The sequence below is a fragment of the Pinus tabuliformis genome, chromosome Q (assembly GCF_031772625.1).
Source record: "Pinus tabuliformis cultivar Carrire ecotype Pingquan chromosome Q, CPIR1, whole genome shotgun sequence".
Lineage (NCBI taxonomy): Eukaryota > Viridiplantae > Streptophyta > Pinopsida > Pinales > Pinaceae > Pinus > Pinus tabuliformis.
The window spans coordinates 505092215-505113453 of NC_142296.1; the positions used below are offsets into that span (position 1 = coordinate 505092215).

A 21239-nucleotide genomic window follows, 5' to 3' on the forward strand; every position below is an offset into this window, starting at 1 on the left:
ACAACTATATTTACCTAGGCGAACTCAACCTGAAGTAGAGAATATTTAAGTGGTATGGACTATATAAAACAAAGTTCATTACAGATAGAAAGGGTCAAAGTTCTCTACAATTACAGGCGCCAAAATTTTCCTATCATTGGATGTAGCAAAAAGTGAGTTGAATTATCCCAGAGAAGCAACACTGAGGGACTGCGTAGTGCTTCAGTCAGGTATATCAATTTGGTGAGGAGAAAAATTTGTTCTTAGTTCTATAGGTTGGGAAGGAGTCTCAAAGGGAAACTACACAGAGGCTGACGCAATGTTTCAGGACACCGAGTTTTGATAGGGAAAGTCGAGCTAGAGATTCCCTGTGGGAGAAGGGTAATTCCCTTCAATATTTTGCTCCTATTTTCTTGTTGTTTGGATTTCCAGCTGGGCATCCATAGATATACTCATGTTTCACTGCCACATAATAAGTAAAACCCTCACTACTGCACCGGTTTTCCAAGTTGGTTTGTCCAAAAATAATTGTATTATTTTATGTATGTGTGTTAGAATTTCTTCCATTGTTTATTTATTATGTAGTTTTATTTGTGTAGGTTGCAGTGTGATTGAATCAACATTTGTTGTAGCAAACGGTAAATAAATTGTTAAAAATTAATTTGACAATTAGGATAATTATTTCCATTTTTTTCAATAGGATTCAAGTTTCCAAATTTTCACACTAGTCTCTTATGGCATGCTAGATTTGGATATTTAAACTATGAAAATCTACGTTTATTGAAGAGAAATGGTGTTACTAATTTTCCTACCATTCGTAGGAAACTTAAGCAATGTGATGCTTGTATGTTAGGAAAGCACAACAAACAGTCTTTTCATGATTCTCATTCTAGAGCACATAGAAAGCTTGAACTCATTAATTTTGATTTGTGTGGCCCTATGCCTATTCCTTCTCCAAATGGTAATAAATACATGATGGCATTTATTGCTAACTACACCAGAATGTGTTGGGCATATCTATTGAAGAACAAATATGAAGCTTTTGAAACTTTTAAGAACTTTCATGCATGCATTCAAAATGATACACAATTTCATATTGGCTATATTCTCACTGATAATCGAAAAGAATATAATTCAAATGAATTTGAAAACTATCTTTGCCAGCATGGTATCAAACATAAAACAACTGTGTCTTATAATCCTCAACAAAATGGTGTAGCTAAAAGAATGAACAAGACAATATTAAATATGGTACGTTCAATGATGTTTTGGATTGATGCAGTTCTATGCTCTAAAAGACATGACTCCCTATGAAATTTGGTTCCACCTGTTATGCCTTAATACCTAAGGAATAGAGAAACAAACTCAGTGCAAGGAGTGAGAAATGTATCTTCTTGGGATATTCAGACACCTCCAAGGCATATCGTCTCTATAATGAAGTAAATAAGAAGTTTATAATATCTAGAGATGTGATCTTTCCTGAATCTTCCAAGACTGACAATGTTGTTGAGCGGTAGCTTGATCGCTTGGACAGATTTGGGCATGCAAAATTTTTTCAAGAATTTGATAATGAGATTCTACATCTTGAAGGGGGGATCCCTATACTTAATCAATTTGTGCAATATCCTTTTAAAGCACTCTCTCCCCCTCATGGAGCTCTAGCCACTCATCAAGAAGACACTTTGAGTGATGTGATTGAGAGAATTGGGAGGCTAAATCTTGATTCAACCCCATCTCAGTTAACTGAACAACATGAGCCATCTCAAAAAGGTCCTCCAAAGTGGCTCACAAAGACACTTGAAAGTGTTTATCCTCATGAGGTTGGAAAGACAGTGACAAGAAGCTCTACTAGATAGAATGGACGTGATGTAGACAATTTTGATTTACTTGTTGATATGTATGTTTCTTATGATTGTGAATTAAATTTTTCTATAGATTTAGAACCAACTTCCTTCAAAGAAATTGATTCTCATGATGAATGGAAAGAAGCAATGCAAAAGGAATATGATGCATTGATAAAGAATGACACTTGGAAGCTTGTTGATCCTCTGTTGGGAATGAAGCCGATGGGCTACAAGTGAGTCTTCAAGAACAAGTATAAATAAAATGGCTCACTTGACAAGCATAAAGTTAGGCTCATGGAAAATGGTTTTGCACAGAAGGAAGGGATCAATTATGAGGACAATTTTGCCCACACAACAAAATGGGCTACCATCGAGACTCTCTTTGCCTTGACAACTTAGAACGGTTGGAAATTCCATCAAATGGATGTAAAAACCACTTTGTTGATTGGAGACATGAAAGAGAATGTTTTTTTGTCCCAACTAGAAATATTTGTTGTGAAGGGTCAGGAACACAAACTATGCAAAATTGTCAAATCCTTGTATGGCCTCAAACAAGCACCGTGAGCCTGGTATGAGAAATTGACTAAGCATCTTCTGAAACTAAATTTCAAACACTATGATCTTGATGATGCAACTTTGTTTGTCAAGAAAGTTGGAAAAACAATTATATATCTTGTGGTGTATGTAGATGATCTTTGATGATATGGAACAATGAGAATTGCATTGCATCCATAAAGAATGAATTAAGGAAATGTTTTGAAATGATAGGTTTGGGATATTTTCACTACTATCTTGGTATTGAAGTAACCCAACATCTGAAGTTTATATTCCTCTCTAAAAAGTACATTGGAGATTTGTTGAATAAATTTGGCATGGTTGAGTGCAATCTTTTGACTACTCCAATGGAACAAAATTTAAAGCTTACATCCACTAAATGAAAATAATTTGAGGATGCAACAAAATACAAATAGCTCGTAGGAAGTCTCAACTATCTAACTACTACCAGACCAAACATTTCATTTTCTATTGGAATCATCTCCAGGTTTATGCAAAAGTCTTGTGAGGGTCATTGGTTTGCCGCACATAGAATTCTAAAATACTTGAAAGGAACTAAAGGCTTTGGACTCAAGTATACACAAGTGGATGGCTTCAACTTGATTGGACACTTTGATTCAAATTTTGATGGAGATAAAGAATCTGAAGTATCTACTTAAGGTTATGTTATGAGTCTTGGATCAAGAGGCATCTCCTCGAGGTCACACAAATAGTCAGCTCTAGCAGATTCCACAACTTAGGCTGAATAAGTCGTAGCTGCTGAAGAAATGAAGCAAATTTTGTGTTTCAGAAAAATTCTGATAGATTTGTAGGAGAAACAAGTGCACTCAACTCCTCTTCTGATTGTCAACACTTCTGCAATAAAGTTGACCAAGACCCCAAAGTTCCATGATGAAACTAAGAACATCAATACAAAATATCATTTGATTCGACATCATGTTGAGGGCAAGCCTATTCACCTTCCAAATGAGTAGATTGCAGACACATTCACCAAAATTCTTGGAAGAAAAAAGTTTGAAAGATTCAGAATGATGCTTGAACTCACCAGCATCCCTTCTGATTAAGGGGGGAATGTTGACACCTAATCCTAAGGGATTGGGAAATTTGTGTAAATATTGTAAATAACAAAATAAAGAAGATGAAGAGACATTGGAAGATGAATCTCAATAATCTCCCTTTCTATATATATTCATGATTTCTCTTAATGCAAACCAAATTTCATTCAAAGTTGCAAACTTGACCCAACAAACATGATCACTATGATGCCTGATAAAATCCTTACTTCCATAGTCATGTTCCTTTTTCGAGAAATCAAGATCACTTTCATCATAAGATGAAATAACCACTGCTTCGAGTATAACTTCTAGTGAACTTACTTCACGGCCAAATTGTTTGTGCCTCGGTACACACACATCAATATGCACCTTCTTCATGGTTTGCCATGGAGAAACAGTCAGGTCTTTAAAATTATCGAACGGATCCTTTCTCTTGATAGGTTTCATAAATGATGCTGTCAAGCAAATGGATTTTAATGCAGCTATATCAACATGTTTATTGTTTATGAGGTGTTTGGTAGGTAGTTTATCCTCACATATGCCATTTCCAATCTCTTCTACACTTTGCAAAGTCTGGCCTTGAATTCTACATCTGTCTCTATAGCAGTCAAGTGGTTCCTTTGTATGCAGTCAATAGATTCCTCTATATTGAGAGGTTTTAAAGGTGAATTTGTCAAACTTGATTGTAAAGTGTCAATTCGTATGTTGTAAGAAATTATTTAAAGCTTTTGTATCTTCACTTTTTCTGGCTATCATCCCGAACTAGACTTTCACTGACAAGCATTTTATTTCCATGCTTGTCTTACTTATCCTTGCCCCAACAAGAAAGGAAATGGCTTTCCCCCTTGTTATCCTCTACAATTTCTTAACCCTTCTGATTCTCTCTGATTTTCAATTGTTTGCTTATTCTTTCGCTGTTGTCAACGACACTGCAAACTACATTATAATCTGTACATTATCCTCAAGAAGGTTGTCACAATTGTCTGCCTCGAGCTAACTGCTATGACATGGCCTTACATTTTCAATAATCACTGCATTATTATCCAACTCACAAAATTTGTGATCTGTTGTACTCACATTGTTACCAGCATTATCAATATAGCCCGCAGCCAATGATATAGAGCCAGTGCATGAATGCACTGTTTCTAACTCAACTTTTAGTGAATTCAAATTGGGAAGATTAACCTTTTGTTAGGTTAGATTCATTGAGATCTCTGCATCAATAGTAGCATCCTTACTATTTTCTTTTGTACAATTTCATGTTGGATATATTTTTCACATTTAAATGGATTCCATCAGAATCCCTTTCTGTTTCCAAAACAGAAGGTTCGACTTGAAGCAATGATGCATAATCATGCAATGCTACAATAAATAAAAAAACTGTAAGGGATCATTACAGCAGGTAATCTTTCCTCTAACCAGCTCCTCAATGAGGCATGCATGTCTTTCTATTGTCTGCATTCAAGTGGCCATGGAACTTTTCTTTGTCGGTTCCTTTTATGGCAATGTAAGGTATGATATGGATGATGTCCTCTTTACCAAGATGAAAAGAAACTACAACATCTACTACATCAAAATGTATTCCATCTCTTCAATTGCAACTCGTTGTCCATCAATTTTCACGGTAGGGTCCTGTCGTTCAACAAATACATAATTGCCATCATTAAGATTTCTTGCAAAGCCACCAATTCTTAAGTACATTGTCTTGGTCAATATATAACTGAATGTGTGTAATTCTTCCCTATTTTTCTTCTATTTCACCAACAAGTGGTATCAGAGCTTGAGTTCAGTTGAGGAGACACTGCATAGGAAGGCTGGTTGGGTCATTTGTTTCAATGGACGACTATTATGTGTTATCACTCTGTCCAGAATTGTAGAGAGGAGGGTGGTCTCAACTTGGAATGGTGTACAAGGAGAAGTGCTCTCTGCGTTGGAGCAGGAAGGCCTGTTCAGAACCTGAGTGAAGATATGAAGTCTTTTGAAGTGGCCTGTTCAAAATCTTCGTTGGAGCAAGCCTGTTCAGAACCTGCGTGAAGATCTGAAGTCTGCGTGAAGTGGCCTGTTCAAAATCTGCGTTGGAGCAAGCCTGTTCAGAACCTGCGTGAAGACCAGGTCCAGTTTCTTTTTTATTTTTAAATCAGAAGCTGCGTGAGAGGAGGCCTGCGTGAAGACCAGGGCCAATTTCTTTTTTTTTTTTTTTAAATCAGAAGATGTGTGAGAGCCTGCGTGAGGCCAGTTATCTGCCTGTGTGAGGAGGCCTGCTTGAAGACCAGAATGCCACTTCCCTCTGCGAATTGTGGTGTTGTTACGTACCAGAGATTGAGGAATTTTGTGCTGGTCAAAGCTGCGTGAAAGACTGGGTATCATTTTCTTTTATTTCAGCCATTGTTAAATAAATTCTGGGTTGTTAAAGGGTTTTCATTAAATAAGTAAATAAAAAAAAAAAAAAAAAATTCCTTGAAAAATATTCAACAAATTTTTTGTAGGGTTTTAAGTCAAGTTGTGGAAATTTTTCAAGAAAATTGAAGTAGGGAGAGTTAAAACTTGGAAATCCTTTGTTGGCATTGGAAATTTTTTTGTTGGAAGGAGACAATTGAAATATTTTTTTTAAAACCCTAGACTGAAGATTGAAAATCTTAGAAAATTGCCAAGATGTCGAATGCAAAATTCGAGGTGGAGAAATTCACCGGAAAGAGCAATTTTTCTCTTTGGAAACTGAAGGTTAGGGATCTGCTTGTGCAACAAGGGTTGCACAAGGCATTGGATGGGGCAACTAAGAAACCTGCAACCATGACTACTTCAGATTGGGAGGACCTAGATGCCCAAGCTCTCAGTACCATCCGGTTATGCCTAGTGATTGAAGTTCTCTTCAATATTGTTGAAGAGACTACAGCTTCAGGATTGTGGGAAAAACTAGAAAACCTCTATATGACAAAGTCATTAACCAACAGAATTTATCTGAAAAGACAGTTATACAGTCTTCGAATGAAAGAAGGTTCAAACGTTGCAGAACATTTGAATGTTTTTAAGACACTAATATGTCAATTAACAGATATGGAAGTTAAAATACAGGAAGAAGATAAATCCATAACCTTGCTGTGTTTTCTGCCTGAATCACGGGATCACTTCGTAACTTCAATCAACTTGAGCTCTGTTGATTCTTTGAAGTTTGAATCAGTCATGGGAGCTCTCCTGTCTGAAGAAGTACGAAGGAAATCCAGCACTAAAACAGCTGCATCAGAAGCCACGGTCGCTAGAGGACGCTCAAAGGAAAGAGGAGGTAAACCAAGGGGATCTTCCAGATCGAAATCGAAGGGAAAGAAGTGTAAGGCAAAATGTTGGAACTACAATAAAATTGGACACTTGAAGAAGGACTATTGGAAACGAAAGGAATCAGAAAACCAGAAGAAGGAAGCAAATCAGGTCAATTCAAGTATGATAGAAGAAGTTTCATCTACTGAAGAATTATGTATGATAGATGAAACTTCACCTAAATGTAATGTCTCTTAGGGTTTAGATAGTTGGCTATTAGACTCTGGTGCTTCGCATCACATGTGCCCACATAGAAATTGGTTTACTTCGTATAAAAATGTAAATGGTAGTTCTGTGTTTATGGGTAACAATGTGTCATGTTAGACTGTTGGGATGGGAGATATCAGGATTAAGATGTATGATAACACAGTTAGAACATTAACTAGTGTTAGACATGTACCTGATTTGAAGAAAAATTTGATTTCTTTGGGAGTGTTGGATACAGATGGTTATAAGTTTACAGGTCAGGATGGCGTCTTGAAAGTCTTTAAAGGATCCCTTGTGGTTATGAAGGCAGAAAAGGTTGGAAATCTTTACAGGTTAAAAGGAAGTACTGAAGCCAGTGAAGCAACGGTTGCATCAGAAAAGGAAGAAGTAGGTACTCGTCTATGGCATCAACGATTGGGTCATATGAGCGAGAAAGGTCTTCAGATAGTGATGAAAGATAAATCTCTTCCCGATCTAAAATCCTTGAAGTTAGATTTCTGTAAACATTGTGTGTAAGGAAAACAGTGTAAAAAGAGATTTAAAGTTGGAAATCATAATAGTAAAGATGTTTTAGATTATATTCATTCTGATCTGTGGGGACCATCCCCTGTTGTGTCATATGAGGTGCATTGTATTTTTTAACATTTATTGATGAGTACTCCCGTAAAGTTTGGGTCTATATGATAAAAAGGAAATCTGATGTATTAAATGTCTTTAAACAATTTAAAGTAATGGTAGAGAAAAGAACAGGCAAATATATTAAATGTCTAAGAACTGACAATGGTGGTGAGTTCACTTCAGTTGAATTTGAACAATACTAAAAGGATGAGGGAATTATTAGACATAAAACTGCTATTTATACTCCTCAGCAAAATGGTGTTGCTGAGCGTATGAATCGAACTCTTATAGAAAGAGCCAGAAGCATGATCAGCAATGCTAACTTGCAAAAGGAGTTGTGGGCAGAAGCAATATCTACTGCTTGTTATTTAGTTAACAGATCACCTTCAGTAGCAATTGATTGTAAAATTCCTGAAGAAGTTTGGACAGGTCAGTCTTGTGACTATTCACATTTGAGGATATTTGGCTGTGATGCTTATTCTCTCATTCTGAAAAATCAGCGTTCAAAATTAGATCCAAAGTCGAAATGTTATGTCTTTGTTGGGTATGACTATGCAGTGAAAGGATATAGGTTGTGGGATCCTACATTGCGGAAGATAGTCATTAGTAGAGATGTAACATTTGATGAATCCTCTCTGTTAAAATCAAATGTTGAAAGAATTGAACAGGAACAGGTATCGCCGAATCAACGAGTTCAGTTGGAGGCTAGACCTTTCGGTGACAGTCGAAAGGAAGGAGAGACTTCTGGAGAAAAAGGTGTTGAAGACACAAAGGAAGCCGTTGAAGCTTCTGAACCAATGCAAGTTTCTGAACCAGTTTAGCAACCAGTTGCTCTAAGAAGGTCTACAAGGGAAAGGAAAACTCCCAAAAGGTATGAAGATTATGCTTCATCTTTTGCTTTGATTACTGAAGATGGGGAACCTTCTTGTTATCAGGAAGCAGTAGATGATACAGATAGCGAGAAATGGAAAACGACTATGGAAGAAGAAATGGACTCCTTAGCCAAGAACAATACCTGGGATCTTGTAGAGCTTCCTGAAGGGAGAAGTGTTGTTGGATGCAAATGGGTCTTCAAGCTGAAACGGAAAGTTAATGGAAGTATTGAAAGGTATAAGGCTAGACTGGTAGCAAAAGGGTATTCTCAGGTTGAAGGTATAGACTTTCATGAGATTTTTTCTCCAGTTGTAAAACTTGTTTCTATTCGTACTGTGTTGGCACTAACTACGTTGCTTAATCTTGAGTTAGAACAGTTAGATGTTAAAACAACTTTTCTACATGGTGATTTGAACGAAGAGATATATATGGAACAACCAGAAGGTTTTGTACGAGGTCGCAACAAAAGATTAGTTTTCAAGCTCAGGAAATCATTGTATGGTCTGAGGCAGTCTCCCAGACAATGGTACAAGAAGTTTGATTCCTTCATGGTGAGCCAAAACTTTATAAGAAGTGAGTATGATCATTGTGTGTACTTCAAAAGTTTCAATGGCATATTCATTATCTTAGATTTGTATGCTGACGATATGCTTATTGCAAGAAAAAGCGTGGAAGAGATCAACAGGTTAAAGGCTCAACTCTCTAGGACGTTTGATATGAAGGATCTTGGAGCAGCAAAACATATCTTGGGCATGGAGATACACAGAGACAGGAAAAATGGTAAGCTTTGGCTATCACAGCAGAAGTATGTGGAGAAAGTACTTGAAAAGTTCTCTATGAATAATGTGAAACCTGTTAATGTTCCACTAGCTTCCCATTTTAAGCTTTCTTCAGTTTTGAGTCCTAGAGCTGATGAAGAAAAGCAGTATATGTCTCATGTACCATATGCAAATGCTGTAGGCAACTTAATGTATGCGATGGTATCTACAAGACCTGACATTTCACATGCAGTTGGGGTTGTCAGCAGGTTCATGGAAAATCCAGGTAAAGAACATTGGCAAGCAGTGAAATGGGTGCTTCGATATCTAAGAGGCACAAGTGACCATTGCATCGTCTTTAATGGTAGTGAAGGATCAGTCTGCGGATATGTAGATGCTGACTATGCAGGTGATTTGGACAAAAGAAGATCTACTACAGGTTATATCTTTACTCTTGCAGGTGGAGCAATTAGTTGGATGTCAAAGCTTCAAGAAACAGTTGCGTTGTCCACTACTGAAGTTGAATATATAGATGCTTTAGATGCCAATAAAGAAACAATCTGGTTAAAGGGTCTACTCGATGAGATTAGAAGGACGCAGGAGAAAGTGAATGTACTTTGTGACAGTCAAAGTGCTATTCACTTGGCTACAAATCCTGCTTATCACAGCAGAACCAAGGACATTGATGTAAGGTATCATTTTCTGAGACATGTGATCGATGGCGGAAAAGTAGCTCTTCAAAAGGTCCATACGCGAGAGAATTGTGCAGACATGTTCACAAAGCCAGTTACAGTAGAGAAGCTGCGGTGGTGTTTAGCTTCTCTTGGCTTGCAGAAAAGATGATGAATGGGCATGGGCAAGGGATTAGGAAAATTGTTATCAAGGTGGAGTTTGTTAGTTTGACAATGAATTAGTAATTTTGGGTAAAATGTAATTAGTCAATTTTATACCGAATTGTCAGTTATGTAATGGAGGTCGATGATATAAAACTAGTGAATTCCCATGAAATGTAAGTGAGGAGAATCATTGTTGATTTAATATATTCCAATCCCTTGCCCCGTGGATGTTTCCTTGACACATTGTCGAGGTTTTACCATATAAATCCTGTGTCTATTTGTGTGTTTGGTTTCCAGTTAGTTATGGTGTTTTCTTGGTCAATATATAACTGAATGTGTATAATTCTTTCCTATTTTTCTTCTATTTCACCAACACATTGTGCCTTTGCCTTCATAATCTGAAAGGATGTTGTGAAATCCGCAATTTGCATTCAGTTTGACAAATTTTGAAGCATCATCTGAAGCACCATTCGAATATTTCACTGCAAGCATCAACCCCCAACCCAAATTTCTACTCAAATCATGACCTTGTCATTCGCTGTGGCTACTGGACTCATGAATGTTATAATCAACAATTTCAGTGTCAAGCTCCTCAACATTTGAATCAACATTCCTCAGCACATTTATTGCATCTTCAGTTGAAGGTACAAGAGGTTCAGAATTATCACAAAAATTCTGCACGTCATGAACAACTTCACCCTTGTACTCAAGCTGTTTAAACACTATCTTTCTGTATCTAATAGAGATGTTGCATCGATACACTGTTCTTGATCATCTATTGTTTCAGAGCTGTCTTTGATTGAACCAGTTTGAAATGGTGATGTCTATGCTAGTAAACAACTAGTTCGTGCTAAAAGAAATGAGTGGAAAAGCTGCTTCTTGCATAGCCTATAAGCCTACACAAGCATTTAGTACAAAGGGAAAGGTGAAATTATTTGCATTGATTCTTGCTCCTTGCATTTGGTAATAAAATCTCAAGGGCTTCCCCACAGAACTCATTTCTAGCATTCTCTTTGATCATCATACTCGATATAAGAATATTTCCACCTCTATTGCATATTTTGTCAAACATTCTGAGCACATCCTTCAAAACAACTAACTGCAAATAACACTCACGAGCTTGGTACTGACAAAGATGTCTGGTTCCAGTCCAATTATGAAAAGGCATGGAGTTGGCTCAATAAATTGATGTTTGTGCAGGCCTAGAAGAGAAAAGCATGTGGAAACCAAAATAGGTAAACTAGCTTCAAATGGAGGATTGGCAATAGTGGTTACATTACTCTTAGAGTTTTTATGCTTCTTCCCGTCTGGATCAAAATACTCATGTTCCAGTCCAATTATGAAAAGGCATGGAGTTGGCTGAATAAATTGATGTATGTGTAGGCCTACAAGAGAAAAGCACGTGGAAACCAAAATAGGTAAACCAGATTCAAAAGGAGGATTGGCAATAGTGGTTACATTACTCTTAGAGTTTTTATGCCTCTTCCCGTCTGGATCAAAATACTCATTGAGTATAAAGGTGAGGAGGAAATAGGGAGAGCACATAGGTTAAGGGGAAGTCCTTCCTCATCATTTTTCTCTCTAATTCAATTTTTTTCATTCAGTTCTTTTTTGTCTCACATTTGTTTCATTCAACATTTATATTTGTCTATGTTTTACATGGTTTATTAAACATTATAAATTGGCAAATTACCATTGTATGTACTACACCTTATACCTATTCATCAATTCATATCTATTTTCAATCAATTAATGAGAATATGGATTAGAGTAATGAAGAATCATACAAATTATATAAATAAGAAATTATGCTTTATTCTCTAATAAAAATAGATAAAACAATACAAATATAATCAACGTTTTCCTCAATCTCTTTCCGTAGTTATACTCACTTTACAACAATAATTCACAACAATAATCATTAAGACATTAAACCTCAGTCCACAGTTATACTCACAACAATAATCATCAAGACATTAAACCTAAGTCCATAGTTATACTCACTTTACAACAATAATTCACAACAATAATCATCAAGACATTAAACCTCAGTCCACAGTTATACTGTAACGAATAAAATATATAAATAATATAAATATAATGTAAAAGATAATAATCATAAATAATAGTTAGTTAAGCTAGTAATTAGGTTGAAGAGGCATGTCTAATAGGACATGACTCTTCATGAAGAGACACTTGCTTGGTATATAAGCAAGCCTCTCGTTCTCATTTGTAATTGATCATCATTCTTATTCTTATTCACATATTTAATATAATATTTATATCTTTAATGGGTAATTTGATATTCCAAGTCTTTTGGAGTAATTAATTTGAAGAAGGAACTTTGTTCGCTTCATGTGGTATCAGAGCCGATCACCAGGCCTTTGTCTATCAACCTATCATCAACTTCGTTGCTGTCATAATTGAAGTGTTTCGCTACATATTGGGAGATTCTCCATTTTTTAGGTCTTTGGCCATTATTAAAAAAAAAAAAAAAAAAAAAAAAAACTTATGTCAAATAATTAAATTAATTAATTTAATTTAATTATTTAATTAAAAAAAAAGCTGGCAGATAAATACACACCCCCGCAAACCCGCTCAATGTCGACAATGACAATGGCAGATTTCCAAAAAATATTGGTTGACGCAGAGCATAAGATAAATAACAACCATGACGAGGTCAATAAAAGATTAAATGAATTCGAGAGCAAGCTTGGGGAGCAAGCAGACAAAATAAAAAATCTTCAAGATACGACAAATCGAATAGAGATAAAGATGGAAAGTCAACATGTCCAAACAGAAGTAAACATCAGAGATGCCTTAACAATGCTGAGACTTCTATGTAAAAGGTCGAATTGTACACCCGAAGAGCTATTAAAAGAAAGTGAAGAGAATCAAGAACACCTCTCATTAGATTCAACAAAGTCAACAGATTCTCATGGAAAGGTTGAATCCCCAAGAAAATCAGCGACACCCCACCAAGAAGCAAGTAACACGGCCTTTACAAACAAGCAACTTTGGGATACCCTTATTAATCAACACCCTCTTTTTGCTCAACCATTAGCCACATACCAGAAGAGGGTAAAGGTTGAGATGCCTAAATTCGATGGAAACAAAAAAAACAATGTTGCATGGATAAATAAAGCAGAAGAATACTTTGAGATATATGACATCACTGACGATGACGAAAAGCTCAGACATGCATCCATGAAAATGGAAGGAGAAGCATATAACTGGTATATGTGGTGGAAAAAAACAACACACGTCATTAGCTAGAGAAAATTTAAAGATGCTTTTTTAAAAAGATTTCAAGGTGTAAAAGAAGAAGAGTTCTTTTCAAAACTCATCAAATTACGACAAAAAGGAAGTGTGGATGAATACACTCAAGAATGGGAGAACTTAGTAACTCGAGTACCGGGGTTATCAGAATCTCGTTTAATTCAGTCATACATCTCGGGACTTAAAACCCATTTACAAGTAGAACTTGAGATGCATGACATTTCATCAATAGAAGTAGCAAGACGAAAAGCAAAAACAGCCGAAAAGAAATTAGAACAAATATTTTGGTCAAAAGCCGAAAAAACATATTCAAGACGAAGAACACCTCAGTATGCAAACACAAAAAATACAAGATATGTTCCACCACATCATTGTGAAGATGAAAAATCTAATGTGGAAGCGCAAAGGATAAAGGAGGGTAAATGCAAGCGTTGTGGTGAAAAGTGGGACCCCAAACATAGGTGTGCTAAAGGAAAAGAACCAAAAAACCTATATAATTGTGAAGCAACCAATGATTCAAACAGTGAAGATTCTGACATAGAAGAAACAGGAGATGCCCCAGAATTCTCACCAGAAGTAGATGACGAAAGTATTCCGCAAGTGTCGTTATCAGCTATGACAGGTATATCACAACCTCAGACTCTTAAGTTAAAGGGACACATTAAGAAGAACAACGTGGTGGTTCTCATTGACTCTGGTAGCACACACAATTTTTTGGATGCAACCATGGCCAAGAGACTCAATATTTTTTCATTTCCCTTGCCAAACATAAAGGTAATGGTAGCAGACGGTAAGAGGATTGAAAAAGTGGGGAAATGTCAAAAGGTTAAATTGCAAATTCAAGACTTTAGTTTAGAGTCTTCGTTTTTCACAGTACCATTAGGAGGAGTAGATGTAGTCTTAGGTGTCCAGTGGTTACGAACCTTAGGTACTTATGCCGCTAACCACCAAGTACAATTTATAAAATTCAAATGGGGAGGTCAAAAGTACAAATTACATGGGTTCCAAGCACCAGAAAACCAAATTGTATCATCATCTCAGATGATAAAGATGATTCGAAGGGGAGCACCTGCTTATGTAGTACAATGTCATCAGTTAGAAATGTTATCTGCAAATATGACCAGTGAAGAGTCATCAGAGATACAAGATCTAATTAGGAAACATGAAGAAGTATTTCAAGACCTACCTCTAAAGATGCCGCCTAATAGGGAAATTGAGCATACAATAGAAGTCAAGGCAGGATCAGACCCGGTTAACATCAAGCCATACCGATATCCACATCACCAAAAAACAGAAATCGAGAGATTAATCCAAGACCTCTTAAGGTGTGGAATCATCTCGAAAAGTAAAAGTCCTTACGCTGCTCCAGTGGTGTTGGTAAGGAAGAAAGATGGGTCATTCAGGCTATGTATTGACTATAGGGGATTAAACAAAATAACAATTAAAAACAAGTTTCCAATCCCCTTTATCGACGAAATGTTGGATGAGCTACATGGCGCAAGGTATTTCTCAAAATTGGACCTAAGATCAGGTTACTATCAAATTAGAATAAGATTAGAAGACATACCAAAAACCGCATTCCGAACACACGAAGGTCATTATGAATTTAAAGTAATGCCATTTGGATTAACCAATGCACCAGCAACGTTTCAAGCAACTATGAATGAATTATTTCGCCCACATCTCAGAAAGTTTGTATTAGTATTCTTTGACGATATTCTAATTTACAGTAAAACTTGGAAGGAGCACTTGCAACATTTGGATAAGGTTCTTACACTACTTAAAGAACACCAATTTTACGCAAAAAAATCCAAATGCACCTTCGGAAAGGAAGAAGTAGAATACCTTGGACACATTATATCCCATGAAGGTGTAAAGGTGGACCCTAACAAAATCAAAGCTATAAAAGAATGGACCAAACCTGTTAATATATCCAAGCTAAGAGGGTTCTTAGGTTTGACGGGATATTACCGAAGGTTTATTAAAAACTATGCACATAAAACTGCACCTCTAACAAATATTTTAAAAAAGAATTCGTTTCTATGAGATGAGGAAGCAGGAAGGTGTTTTGAAAAATTAAAAGAAATTATGTCTAATGCTCCCGTATTAGCAACACCAGATTTTTCTAAACCAGTTATCATTGAGTGTGATGCTTCTGGATTCGATATAGGTGCAGTACTAATGCAACAAGGACATCCAATAGCTTTTGAAAGTAGGAAGCTCAATAAAAGAGAATGCCTCAAATCCACATACAACAAAGAAATGCTCGCTATCATGCACGCACTAGCTAAGTGGAGGCAATATCTTTTGGGAAGTAAGTTTTCTATTTGAACAGACCATAACAGTCTCCAACATCTCCTTCAACAAAAAACACTTTCCGAAGAACAACAAAAATGTATTGAAAAAATTGCCGCTTTTGACTTGGAAATACTACATAAAAGAGGTAAAGACAATGTAGTAGCAGATGCCTTATCCAAGAAAGATGAAGAACCAACACTACTTGCAATGTCGGTTGTTGTTCCTGAGTGGCTTAACGAAATTCGAAGTGAGTATGCCAAGGATCTAGAAGTAACAGCAATAATCAATAACCTTCCCAATAACTCAAAATTTGAGTGGAAGAATGATATCCTATGGTATAAAGGAAGAATATATCTAAATACAAATTCCAAGTTTAAGTTTAAGATACTCAAGGAATTACATGACTCACCGTCAGCTGGACACGTAGGATTCTTTAAGACTTACTACAATGCATGTCAATCCTTCTTTTGGAAGGGAATGAATCGTGATATTCAGAAGTATGTAGCAGAGTGTGACACATGTCAAAGGAATAAAAGCGAAAATATTACGACACCAGGATTACTTCACCCCTTAAACATTCCAAATCAGAAGTGGGAAGAAATCTCAATGGACTTTATCGAAGGATTACCAGTATCTGAAGGCAAGGACAAGATTTTTGTAGTAGTCGACAGACTCACCAAATATGCTCACTTTATGGCAATAAAGAAGTCATACTCAGCAAAAGAAATCACTGAAATATTTTGCAAAAATATATATAAGTTATGCGGTTTTCAAAAAGTCATTGTAAGTGATAGAGATGCCAAGTTCAAAGGTAATTTCTGGAAGGAATTGTTCAACCATATAGGAACTTACCTAAATATGAGTTCCGCTTATCACCCACAAACAGATGGCCAAACAGAAGTTGTCAATAAATGTTTGGAGGCCTACCTACGTTGCTACGCTACATAAAAACAAAATAAATGGGCTCAATGGTTACACCTTGTTGAATGGTGGTATAACTCCACCTATCATACATCAGCAAAAATGACGCCATTTCAAGCCCTATATGGGTATGAACCCCCGAAATGGAAAGATCTAGCTATTGTCCAAACAAATCTACCTGTTGTTAAAGATCAACTAGAAGAAACCCAAAAAATCGTCCAAATATTAAAAGAAAACCTAAATAATGCAAGGAATCGTATGAAGCCACAAGCAGACCGTAACAGAACCGAAAGAGAGTTTGAAGTTGGAGAATGGGTATTTGTTAAGCTCCAACCATACAAACAATTATCCTTAAAACAGAAGGGAAAAAACAAATTGGCACCAAAGTTTTATGGACCTTATCAGATCAACAAAAAGATTAGCCAAGTTGCGTATGGTTTAAGCCTTCCAGAGACAAGTCGTGTTCACAACGTCTTCCACGTATCTTGCCTTAAAAGGGCACTAGGTAACAATCAAACAGCGCAAACAACACTTCCATCCCTAGATGATGAGGGAAGAGTCATTTTAGAACCAGAAGGTATTTTGTCTACTAGAGAAAGAAAGCTTCGTTATCGTACTATCAAGGAATATCTGATCAAGTGGAAGGACTTGCCCGAAGAAGAAGCTTCTTGGGAGACTGAAGCATTTTTTCAACAACATCCGTCATTACGTATGCTTTGAGGACAAAGCATTCTTTCGAGAGGAAGGCAATGTTATGTAAAAATTAGTTAGATTAGGTTATTATTTAATTTTCAGTTTAATTAGATGAAAGGGCACGATCATAAGATCATCCCCTTTCCCCAAAGGGTATCCATGGCGGTATATAAGCCAGGCATCCGCAATTGTAATATGATCATCTGTAATTTATCTTATTATTAATAAAATATTTGTATATCTATTTCTGCATTCATAAGTTCTTCGGGTTCATAAGTTCTTCACAACAATAATTTACAACAATAATCATTAAGACATTAAACCTCATTCCATAGTTATACTCAATACAACAATAATAGTCCACATTTATACTCACTTTACAACAATAATAATCAAAATATCAAAGCTCAACATGCCAATAGCAAAAATGTAGTTATACTCACTTTACAACAATAATTCACAACAATAATGATCAAGACATTAAACCTCAGTCCACAGTTATACTCACAACAATAATTTACAACAATAATCATCAAGACATTAAACCTTAGTCCATAGTTATACTCAATACAACAATAATAGTCCACGGCTATACTCACTTTACAACAATAATAATCAAAATATCAAAGCTCAACATGTCACTAGCAAAAATGTAATTATACTCACTTTACAACAATTATTCACAACAATAATCATCAAGACATTAAACCTTAGTCCATAGTTATACTCAATATAACAATAATAGTCCACAGTTATACTCACTTTACAACAATAATAACCAAAATATCAAAGCTCAACATGTCACTAGCAAAAATGCAATTATACTCACTTTACAACAATAATTCACAACAATAATCATCAAGACATTAAACCTCAGTCCAAAGTTATACTCACAACAATAATTTACAACAATAATCATCAAGACATTAAACCTCAGTCCATAGTTATACTCAATATAACAATAATAGTCCACAGTTATACTCACTTTACAACAATAATAATCAAAATATCAAAGCTCACCATGTCACTAGCAAAAATTTGAACTTGGATGGAGAAAGAGGATGATAATAGTTCTTCACCACCACTAGAGATAATCCCAATTGACTTCTTTTCAAGGAATATATTTTAATATATTGAAATTTTGCTTATCTCTCTCTAAGTAGTCCCTTGTAATCAAATTTTCAATACTTTTTTTAAATACTTTTGCACTTATCTCGAACATCCCTCCATGTTGCTCGTTGCATTCGTTCATTAGTTGTTCATAATGCAAAGACTTTTTGCTCTTCATGATGCGGACTATTAAGGCACAAATTTCGTGGTATCTGTTCATATCAACATTCTCAATGACCTTTTTCTTCTCTTTTTTATCTTCGGTTGGGAGTAGGATCTTAATCTTCTCTTTTCTATTTGTAAAACTGTAATTGATTGCAAAAGTATCGCTGCGAGATATTTCTTTTGTATCAGGCTCCTTGAGCAAAATTTTATACATGGCAAATACAATAGAATGTAGCAGCCTCACAAGATCCTCATCTCTCAAATTCAGTCCAGCTCTGATTTCTAAATAACTCAACTTTTGGGAGCTGTTAAACAATAACAATAAAATTGCATAGTAAGGTGTTACTACCATTTCTATTTGCTCAGCTTGAAACTTGCCAATGACATTACAGGTCCCTGTGGAATATAGCCATGTAAGCTGTCGATGTTGAGTGTATGTAGAATAAAACTCTTTGAATGTGTTCACACATTTAATCATCTCCAAGGGCAAACTAGGTTTAGAAGATTTGAAAGGGGGCCAAAATGTGAAATTCAATACTCTGACATCCAAGTTTATTCCAGGATGGATATTTGGATTATTAGTCAGGTATGCCTTAAAGCTAGCTTGGTTCACCTTTGCTTGTAACATATCTTTAACCATACTCTCCATCTTTGATGTCAATTGATTACCAATTTGCTGCTTTAGTTTTAACAACATGCTCAGCTCATGAGCATTATCTGTACTTTTATCATACAGTAGTCGAGCAGCTAACTTTGTTCTATAAAATTCCCCAAAGAGATCTTTATCATTCACATATTTCAGAAATTTAGTGACATTCTCTAGAATACCCTCAATCTCATCGGATCTTAATCTTTTACTACTGCCACCCTTTCTAAGTACCATGTCACAAGCATGGCCAGGAATTCTTCACTGGTGTTTCCTGCCACTCTTTTATTACAGATTTCTACAAATGTTTCATTTAAAGCTTTATGCAAAAGAGCATTGTGACGAAAGACATGGATAATGTCCTCCACAAACTTGTCACGCAATTCCAAAACTGTATTTACAAATGCAATTACATTAGAGATTTGTTGAATAAATTTGGCATGGTTGAGTACAATCTTTTGACTACTCCAATGGAACAAAATTTAAAGCTTACATCCAGTAAATGAAAATAATTTGAAAATGAAACAAAATACAAATAGCTCGTAGGAAGTCTAAACTATCTAACTACTACTAGACCAAACATTTCATTTTATATTGGAATCCTCTCCAGGTTTATGCAAAAGTGTTGTGAGGGCCATTGGTTTGCTACACATAGAGTTCTAAAATACTTGAAAGGAACTAAAGACTTTGGACTCAAGTATACACAGGTGGATGGCTTCAACTTGATTGGATACTCTGATTCAAATTTTGATGGAGATGAAGAATTTGAAGTATCTACTTAAGGTTATGTCATGAGTCTTGGATCAAGAGACGTCTCCTGGAGGTCACACAAATAGTCAGCTCTAGCATATTCCACAACTTAGGCTGAATATGTGGTAGTTGCAGAAGCAATGAAGGAAATTCTGTGGCTTAGAAAAATTCTGATAGATTTGTAGGAGAAACAAGTGCATTCAACTCCTCTTCTGATTGTCAACACTTTTGCAATAAAGTTGACCAAGACCCCAAAGTTCCATGATGAAACTAAGAACATCAATACAAAATATCATTTGATTTGACGTCATGTTGAGGCCAAGCCTATTCACCTTCGCCATTGTTCCACAAACAAGTAGATTGTAGACACATTCACCAAAATGCTTGGAAGAGAAAAGTTTGAAAGATTCAGAATGATGTTTGAACTCACCAACATCCCTTCTGATTAAGGTCGGAACGTTGACACCTAATCCTAAGGGATTGGGAAATTAGTGTAAATATTGTAAATAACAAAATAAAGAAGATAAAGAGACATTGGAAGATGAATCTCAATAATCTCCCTTTCCGTATATATTCATGATTGCTCTTAATGCAAACCAAATTTCATTCGGAGTTGCAAACCTGACCCAACAAACATGATCACTATGATGCTCGATAAAATCCTTACTTCCATAGTCATGTTCCTTTTTCGAGAAATCAAGATCACTTTCATCATCAGATGAAATAACCACTGCTTCGAGTAGAACTTCTAGTGAACTTACTTCACGGCCAAATTGTTTGTGCCTCGGTGCGCACACATCAATATGCACCTTCTTCATGGTTTGCCATGGAGAGACAGTCAGGTCTTTAAAATTATCGAACGGATCCTTTCTCTTGACAGGTTTCGTAAATGAAGTTGTCAAGCAATTGGATTTTAATGCAGCTATATCCCCGTGTTTATTGTTTCTGAGGTGTTTGGTAGGTAGTTTGTCCTCACATATGCCATTTCCAATCTCTTCTACACTTTGCAAAGTCTGGCCTTGAATTCTACATTTGTCTCTATAGCACTCAAGAGGTTCCTTTGTATGCAGTCAATAGGTTCCTCTATATTGAAAGGTTTTAAAGGTGAACTTTTCAAACTTGATTGTAAAGTGTCAATTTGATCAGAATCATTCGTATGTTGTAAGAAATTATTTAAAGCTTTTGTATCTTCACTTTTCTGGCTATCATCCCGAACTAGACTTTCACTGACAAGCATTTCATTTCCATGCTTGTCTTGCTTATCCCTGCCCCAACAAGAAAGGAAATGGCTTCCCCCCCTGTTATCCTCTACAATTTCTTGACCCTTCTGATTCACTCTG

At 36.0% G+C, this 21239-nt stretch overlaps 1 pseudogene; it reads right to left on the minus strand.

Moving 5' to 3' along the window:
- The window catches only part of LOC149220366 (cullin-1 pseudogene), a 31503-nt pseudogene extending 12117 nt beyond the window's left edge, over window positions 1-19386 (minus strand).
- Between the last annotated feature and the right edge of the window lie 1853 nt (window positions 19387-21239).